The sequence below is a fragment of the Arachis ipaensis genome, chromosome B01 (genome assembly GCF_000816755.2).
Source record: "Arachis ipaensis cultivar K30076 chromosome B01, Araip1.1, whole genome shotgun sequence".
NCBI classification, from domain to species: domain Eukaryota; kingdom Viridiplantae; phylum Streptophyta; class Magnoliopsida; order Fabales; family Fabaceae; genus Arachis; species Arachis ipaensis.
The window spans coordinates 87,041,092-87,050,705 of NC_029785.2; positions in this window are offsets into that span (position 1 = coordinate 87,041,092).

The following is a 9,614-nucleotide window of genomic DNA, read 5'->3' on the forward strand; positions in this document are numbered from 1 at the left end:
CAAGCTTTAAAAGATACAAATCAGTCATACAACAGCAGGTGGATTAGGAATAGCTAGCTTGCTCTTGTGATGATGGTTTGGAAGACTAAGTCCAAAAGAATTTAGACATGGCTTTACAGCCAGCCAGGCTCCAACATGCTTCATGAAACACTAGAATTCACTCTTAAAAATTCTGAAATAATTTTCGAAAACAAAGGGAAAAATTTTTGAAAGATTTTTGAAAAATTTTTTTTTGAAAATAAAACAAAAAGAAAATTACCTAATCTGAGCAACAAGATGAACCGTCAGTTGTCCAAACTCGAACAATCCCCGGCAAAGGCACCAAAAACTTGGTATGCGAAATTGTTACTCTGAGGTTGTAAAATTTGTTGTTCGTTCTCTCCCTGGCAATGGTGCCAACAACTGGTGCACAATACCATGGTCCAGACATAACTTCACAACTTCGCACAACTAACCAGCAAGTGCACTGGGTCGTCTAAGTAATAAAACCTTACGTGAGTAAGGGTCGATCCCACGGAGATTGTTGGTATGAAGCAAGCTATGGTCACCTTGTAAATCTCAGTCAGGCAGATAATAATTGATTATGGAGTTTTTGAAATTAAATAATAAATAAACAGAAAATAAAGATAAAGATATTTATGTATATCATTGGTGAGAATTTCAGATAAGCGTATAGAGATGCTTTCGTTCCTCTGATCTCTGCTTTCCTGCTGTCTTCATCCAATCAGTCTTACTCCTTTCCATGGCAAGCTTTATGTAAGGGCATCACCGTTGTCAATGGCTACATCCCATCCTCTCTGTGAAAATGGTCCGCTGCGCTGTCACTGCATGGCTAATCATCTGGAGGTTCTCGATCATACTGGAATAGGATTTACTATCCTTTTGCGTCTGTCACTATGCCCAGCACTCGCGAGTTTGAAGTTCGTCACAGCCATCCCTTCCTAGATCCTACTCGGAATACCACAGACAAGGTTTAGACTTTCCGGATCTCAAGAATGGTCATCCATGGGTTCTAACTTATACCACGAAGACACTTAATAACTCGGACTCGGTCCCTTGTATTAGATATCCAAGAGATATCCATTCAATCGAAGGTAGAACGGAAGTGGTTGTCAGGCACGTGTTCATAGGGAATGATGATGATCGTCACGTTCATCACATTCATGTTGAAGTGCGAATGAATATCTTAGAAGCGGAATAAGTTGAATTGAATATAAAATAGTAGTACTTTGCATTAAATTATGAGGAACAGCAGAGCTCCACACCTTAATCTATGGTGTGTAGAAACTCTACCGTTGAAAATACATAAGTGATAAGGTCCAGGCATGGCCGAATGGCCAGCTCCCATGATCTAAGAACTAAACGTCCCAAGATGCCTAATACAATAGTAAAAGGTCCTATTTATACTAAACTAGCTACTAGGGTTTACAGAAATAAGTAATTGATGCATAAATCCACTTCCGGGGCCCACTTGGTGTCTGCTTGGGCTAAGCTTGAAGTTTACACGTGCAGAGGCTTCTTCTAGACTTGAACGCCAAGTTGTAACGTGTTTTTGGCGTTCAACTCTGCTTCGTGACGTGTTTCTGGCGTTTAACTCAGACTGCAGCGTAGAACTGGCGTTCAACACCCTTTTGCGTCATCTAAACTCGGGCAAAGTATGGACTATTATATATTACTAGAAAGCCCTGGATGTCTACTTTCCAACGCCGTTGAGAGCGCGCCATTTGGAGTTCTGTAGCTCCAGAAAATCCACTTTGAGTGCAGGTAGGTCAGAATCCAACAGCATCTGCAGTCCTTCTTTAACTTCTGAATCTGATTTTTGCTCAAGTCCCTCAATTTCAGCCAGAAAATACCTAAAATCACAGAAAAACACACAAACTCATAGTAAAGTCCAGAAATATGAATTTAACATAAAAACTAATAAAAACATCCCTAAAAGTAACTAGATCATACTAAAAACATACTAAAAACAATGCCAAAAAGCGTATAAATTATCCGCTCATCAATGTTCATCTTGATCTTCAAAGTGTTCTTGGTGTTCATCTTGACATTCAAAGTATTCTTGCATGCATCACATGTTTTGATCCAAAATTTTCATGCATTGAGTCTTTTTTATGTTTTTCTCTCTCATCATTAAAATTCAAAAATAAAAAAAATATCTTTTCCTTATTTTACTCAAAATTTTCGAAAATGTGATTTGATTTAGTCAAAAAGTTTTTAAGTTTAATTGTTTCTTATGAATCAAATCAAATTTTCAATTTAAAAATCTTATCTTTTCAAAATCTTTTTCCAATATCAAATCTTTTTCATTTTACCTTCATATTTTCGAAAACTTTTTAAATTTGATTTTCAAAATCTTTTTCTTATTTTATTTTTTAATTTTCAAAATCTTTACTAACATTTAATATGATTGATTGAAAAATTTCAATTCATTACTTGCTTATTAAGAAAGATTCAATCTTTAAACTCTAGAAAAATATCTTTTTAGTTTCTTGTTAGTCAAGTAATCAACTTTAGTTTTCAAAATCAAATTTTTTAATTTTATTTTCAAATCTTTTTCAAGTTAAAATTCCAATCATATCTTTTTCAAATTCAATTTCAAAATCTTTTCTAACTTCTTATCTTTTTAAAAATTGATTTTCAAATCTTATCTTTTTGTTTCAATCATATCTTTTTCAAAACTACCTAACTAATCCCCTCTCTCTTATTTTCGAAAATTCCCTCTCTTCCTTTTCAAAATTCCTTTTTAATTAACTAATTGTTTTAATTTTAATTTAATTTCAACTTTAATTTTCGAAATCTAACTTTCAATTTTAATTTTTATTTTAATTAAATTTCGAAATTCTCTCTCTCATTTCCTTCTATTTCTTTACTCAGCTACTAACACTTTTCTCCCATCCGAAAATTCGAACACCACCTCCCTCTCTGTGTTCGAGCTTTTCCTCTTCTCTTCTTTACATTACATTATTTTCTTCTTCTACTCACACAAAGGAATCTCTATACTGTGACATAGAGGATTCCATATTTTCTTTGTCATATGAGTAGGAGCAAGGACAAGAACATTCTTGTTGAAGCAGATCCTGAATCTGAAAGGACTCTGAAAAGGAAACTAAGAGAAGCTAAAATACAACAATCCAGAGACAACCTTACAGGAATTTTCAAACAGGAAGAGGAGATGGCAGCCGAAAATAATAATAATGCAAGGAGGATGCTTGGTGACTTTACTGCACCTAATTCCAATTTACATGGAAGAAGCATCTCCATCCCTACCATTGGAGCAAACAATTTTCAGCTTAAACCTCAATTAGTTTCTCTAATGCAACAGAATTGCAAGTTTCATGGACTTCCATCTGAAGATCCTTTTTAGTTCTTAACTAAACTCTTGCAGATCTGTGATACTGTTAAGACCAATGGGGTTGATCCCAAGGTCTACAGGCTTATGCTTTTCCCGTTTGCTGTTAGAGACAGAGCTAGAGTATGGTTGGACTCTCAACCTAAAGATAGCCTGAACTCTTGGGATAAGCTGGTCATGGCTTTCTTAGCCAAGTTCTTTCCTCCTCAAAAGCTGAGTAAGCTTAGAGTGGATGTTCAAACCTTCAGACAAAAAGAAGGTGAATCCCTCTATGAAGCTTGGGAGAGATATAAGCAACTGACCAAAAAGTGTCCTTCTGACATGCTTTCAGAATGGACCATCCTGGATATATTCTATGATGGTCTGTCTGAATTAGCTAAGATGTCATTGGATACTTCTGCAGGTGGATCCATTCACCTAAAGAAAACACCTGCAGAAGCTCAAGAACTCATTGACATGGTTGCTAATAACCAGTTCATGTACATTTCTGAGAGGAATCCTGTGAGTAATGGGACGCCTCACAAGAAGGAAGTTCTTGAAATTGATACTCTGAATGCCATATTGGCCCAGAATAAAATATTGACTCAGCAATTCAATATGATTTCTCAGAGTCTGAATGGAATTCAAGCTGCATCCAACAGTACTCAAGAGACATCTTCGGAAGAAGAAGCTTATGATCATGTGAACCCTGCAATAGCAGAGGTGAATTACATGGGTGAACCCTATGGAAACACTTATAATCCCTCATGGAGAAATCACCCAAATCTCTCATGGAAGGATCAACAAAAGCCTCAACAAGGCTTCAATAATGGTGGAAGAAATAGGTTTAGTAATAGCAAGCCTTTTCCATCATCCACTCAGCAAAAGACAGAGAGTTCTGAGCAGAATCCATCTAGCTTGGCAAATATAGTCTCTGATCTATCTAAGGCCACTCTAAGTTTCATGAATGAAACAAGGTCCTCCATTAGAAATTTGGAAGCACAAGTGGGCCAGCTGAGTAAAAGGATCACTGAAATCCCTCCTTGTACTCTCACAAGCAATACAGAAGAAAATCTAAAAGGAGAGTGTAAGGCCATTGAATTGACCATCATGGCCGAACCCACAAGAGAGGAGGAGAACGTGAATCCCAGTGAGAAAAACCTCATGGGACGTCCAATGATAAATAAGGAGTTTTCCTCTGAGGAACCAAAGGAATCTGAGACTCATCTAGAGACCATAGAGATTCCATTGAACCTCCTTATGCCATTCATGAGCTCTGATAAGTATTCTTCTTCTGAAGAGAATGAAGATGTTACTGAAGAGCAAGTTGCCAAGTACCTTGGTGCTATCATGAAGCTGAATGCCAATTTATTTGGTAATGAGACTTGGGAAGATGAACCTCCCTTGCTCATCAATGAACTGAGTGATCTGGATCAACTGAGATTGCCTCAAAAGAAACAGGATCCTGGAAAGTTCTTAATACCTTGTACCATAGGCACCATGACCTTTGAGAAGGCTCTATGTGACCTTGGGTCAGTGATAAACCTCATGCCCCTCTCTGTAATGGAGAAACTAGGAATTTTTGAGGTACAAGCTGCCCAAATCTCACTAGAGATGGCAGACAACTCAAGAAAGCAGGCTTATGGACTAGTAGAGGACATGTTAGTAAAGGTTGAAGACCTTTACATCCCTGCTGATTTCATAATCCTAGACACTGGGAAGGAAGAGGATGAATCCATCATCCTTGGAAGACCCTTCCTAGCCACAGCAAGAGCTGTGATTGATGTGGACAGAGGAGAGTTGGTCCTTCAACTGAATGAGGACTACCTTGTGTTTAAAACTCAAGGTCCTCCTTCTGTAACCATGGAGAGGAAGCATGAAAAACTTCTCTCATTGCAGAGTCAACCAAAGCCCCCACAGTCAAACTCTAAGTTTGGTGTTGAACTCCCATATCCAAACTCTAAGTTTAGTGTTGGGAGTCTATAAAATTGACCTGATCACCTGTGTGGCTCCATGAGAGCCCACTGTCAAGCTATTGACATTAAAAAAAAAGTGCTTGTTGAGAGGCAACCCAATGTTATTTAATCATTTTTATTTTATTTTCTCTTTGTTATTTCATTTTTTATTAGGTTGATGATCATGTGGAGTCACAAAAACTACTGAAAAATCAAAAACAGAATGAAAAATAGCACTGAAAACAGAACACCCTGGAGGAAGGGCTTACTGGCGTTTAAACGCCAGTAAGGAGCATCTGGCTGGCGTTTAACGCCAGAACAGAGCATGAAACTGGTGTTAAACGCCAGAAACAAGCAGCAGTCTGGCGTTTAAACGCCAGGATTGCATCCAGAGGAAAGCTGGCGTTCAACGCCAAAAACATGCTATAGACTGGCGTTGAATGCCCAAAACAAGCATGGAAGTGGCATTTAACGCCAGAAACATGCTGCAGTCTGGCATTAAACACCAGGATTGCCTACAGAGGGCGTTTACACGCCTAATTGAAGCTGGGATGATTAAAAATCCTTGGTCCCACTGGATCTGTGGATCCTATAGGATCTCCTCAGGATCTGTGGACCCCACAGGATCCCCACCTACTTCTTCTCTCCCCTTCACACCTTTTCATAACACTCTTCCCCAAATACCCCTCACCAATCAACTCAATCACTCTTTCCCATCACCTCTTCACCAATCACATCCATCCTCTCTTCCCCAAAAACCCCACCTACCTTTAAATTCAAAATAATTTCCCTCCCAAACCCAACCCTAAATGGTCGAACCCAAACCCCTCCCCACTCCTATATAAAGCCCTCATTCCTTCTTTATTTTTACCCAACACAACCCTCTCTTCACCCCTTGGCCGAAACCACTTCTCCCTCCATCTCCCCTATTCTCTTCTTCTTCTACTTCTTTCTCTCTTCTTTTGCTCGGGGACGAGCAAACATTTTAAGTTTGGTGTGGTTAAAAAAGCATTGCTTTTTGTTTTTCCATAACCATTTATGGCACCAAAGGCCAGAGAAACCTCTAGAAAGAGGAAAGGGAAGGAAATTGCTTCCACCTCTGAGTAATGGGAAATGGAGAGATTCATCTCTAAGGTCCATCAAGACCACTTCTATGAAGTTGTGGCCAAGAAGAAAGTGATCCCTGAGGTTCCTTTCAAACTCAAAAAGAATGAGTATCCGGAGATCCAACTTGAAATCCAAAGAAGAGGTTGGGAAGTCCTCACCAACCCCATTCAACAAGTCGGGATCTTAATGGTTCAAGAGTTCTATGCAAACGCATGGGTCACTAGCAACCATGATTAAAGTGTGAACCTGAACCCAAAGAATTAGCTCACCATGGTTCGGGGGAAATACTTAGATTTCAGTCTGGAAAATGTAAGGTTGGCGTTCAACCTACCAATGATGGAAGAGAACGCACGCCCCTACACTAGAAGAGTCAACTTTGATCAAAGGTTGGACCAAGTCCTCATGGACATATGTGTGGAAGGAGCTCAATGGAAAATTGACTCTAAAGGTAAGCTGGTTCAACTAAGAAGGCTTGACCTCAAACCAGTGGCTAGAGGATGGTTGGAGTTCATTCAACGCTCAATCATTCCTACTAGCAACCGGTCTGAAGTTACTATAGACCGGGCCATCATGATCCATAGTATCATGATTGGGGAGGAAGTGGAAGTTCATGAGATTATACCTCAAGAACTCTACAAGGTGGCTGACAAGTCCTCTAACTTGGCAAGGTTAGCCTTTCCTCACCTCATTTGCCACCTCTGCAATTCGGCTGGGATTGACATAGAGGGAGACATCCTCATTGAAGAGGACAAGCCCATCACTAAGAAAAGGATGGAGCAAACAAGAGAGCATGGACCTCAACATGAGCATGAGGAAATTCCTCACCATGAAATTCCTGAGATGCCTCAAGGGATGCACTTTCCTCCACAAAACTATTGGGAACAAATCAACACTTCCCTAGGTGAATTAAGTTCCAACATGAGACAATTAAGGGTGGAACATCAAGAGCACTCCATCATCCTCCACGAAATTAGAGAAGATCAAAGAGCTATGAGGGAGGAGCAAGAAAGACAAGGAAGAGACATAGAGGAGCTCAAAAGCACCATTGGTCCTTTAAGAAGAGGAAGACGCCACCCTCACTAAGGTGGACTCATTCCTTAATCTCCTTGTTTATTTATTTTCCTGTTTTTTGATTTTTATGCTTTATGTCTGTTTATGTTTTTGTCTTCATGATCACTAGTATTTAAGTGTCTATGCCTTAAAGTTATGAATGTTCTATGAATCCATCACCTTTCTTAAATGAAAAATGTTTTAATTACAAAAGAACAAGAAGTACATGGTTTCGAATTCATCCTTGAAACTAGTTTGATTATTTTAATGTGGTGACAATACTTTTTGTTTTCTGAATGAATGCTTGAACAGTGCATATGTCTTTTGAAGTTGTTGTTTAAGAATGTTAAATATGTTGGCTCTTGAAAGAATGATGACAAGGAGACATCTTATTTGATAATCTGAAAAATCATAAAAATGATTCTTGAAGTAAGAAAAACAGTGAATACAAAGCTCGCAGAAAAAAAAATAGTGAAAAAAAAAGAGAAAAAGAACAAGCAAGCAGAAAAAGCCAGTAGCCCTTAAAACCAAAAGGCAAGGGTAAATAAAAAGGATCCAAGGCTTTGAGCATCAGTGGATAGGAGGGCCCAAAGAAATAAAATTCTGGCCTAAGCGGCTAAACCAGGCTGTCCCTAACCATGTGCTTGTGGCGTGAAGGTGTCAAGTGAAAAGCCTGAGACTGAGCGGTTAAAGTCATGGTCCAAAGCAAAAAGACTGTGCTTAAGAGCTCTGGACACCTCTAATTGGGGACTTTAGCAAAGCTGAGTCACAATCTGAAAAGGTTCCCCCAGTTATGTGTCTGTGGCATTTATGTATCCGGTGGTAATACTGGAAAACAAAATGCTTAGGGTCACGGCCAAGACTCATAAAGTAGCTGTGTTCAAGAATCAACATACTGAAATAGGAGAATCAATAACACAATCTGAATTCTGAGTTCCTATAGATGCCAATCATTCTGAACTTCAAAGGATAAAGTGAGATGCCAAAACTGTTTAGAATCAAAAAGGCTACAAGTCCCGCTCATCTAATTGGAACTAAGTTCATTGATAAGTTTAGAATTCAATGTATATTCTCTTCTTTTTTATCTTATTTTGTTTTTAGTTGCTTGGGGACAAGCAACAATTTAAGTTTGGTGTTGTGATGAGCGGATAATTTATACCCTTTTTGGCATTGTTTTTACATAGTTTTTAGGATGTTTTAGTTAATTTTTATTATATTTTTATTAGTTTTTATTCAAAAATCATATTTCTAGACTTTACTATGAGTTTGTGTGTTTTTCTGTGATTTCAGGTATTTTCTGGCTGAAATTGAGGGACTAGTGCACGAAATTGTGATGTCCAGGCTCGAACAATCCCTGGCAACGTGAGCAACTTGGTACGCGTAATCGTGATTACACTTTAATTATGTAAAATTCATGGCTCTTTCTGCTCTTTCTAACGGCGCCAAAAACTTGGTGCACGAAATTGTGATGTCCAAGCTCCACACCTTAATCTATGGAGTGTAGAAACTCTACCGTATGAAAATACATAAGTGAAGGTCCAGGCATGGCCGAGGTGGCCAGCCCCCAAAACGTGATCACAGGATCAGAATACAATCCAGGATGCCAAATACAATAGTAAAAGGTCCTATTTATAGTAAACTAGCTACTAGGGTTTACATGAGTAAGTAATTGATGCATAAATCCACTTCCGGGGCCCACTTGGTGTGTGTTTGGGCTGAGCTTGAGTGTTGCACGTGTAGAGGTCCTTTTTGGAGTTGAACGCCAGCTTTTGTGCCAGTTTGGGCGTTCAACTCTGGTTTTGGCTCCTTTTCTGGCGCTGGATGCCAGATTTGGGCAAAGAGCTGGTGTTGAACGCCGGTTTGCGTCGTCTATTCTTGGCCAAAGTATGGACTATTATATATTTCTGAAAAGCCCTGGATGTCTACTTTCCAACACAATTGGAATCGCGCCATTTGGAGTTCTGTAGCTCCAGAACTTCCACTTTGAGTGTAGGGAGGTCAGAATCCAACAGCATCAGCAGTCCTTCTTCAACCTCTGAATCTGATTTCTGCTCAAGTCCCTCAATTTCAGTCAGAAAATACCTGAAATCACAGAAAAACACACAAACTCATAGTAAAGTCCAGAAATGTGAATTTAACATGAAAACTAATGAAAACATCCCTAAAAGTAA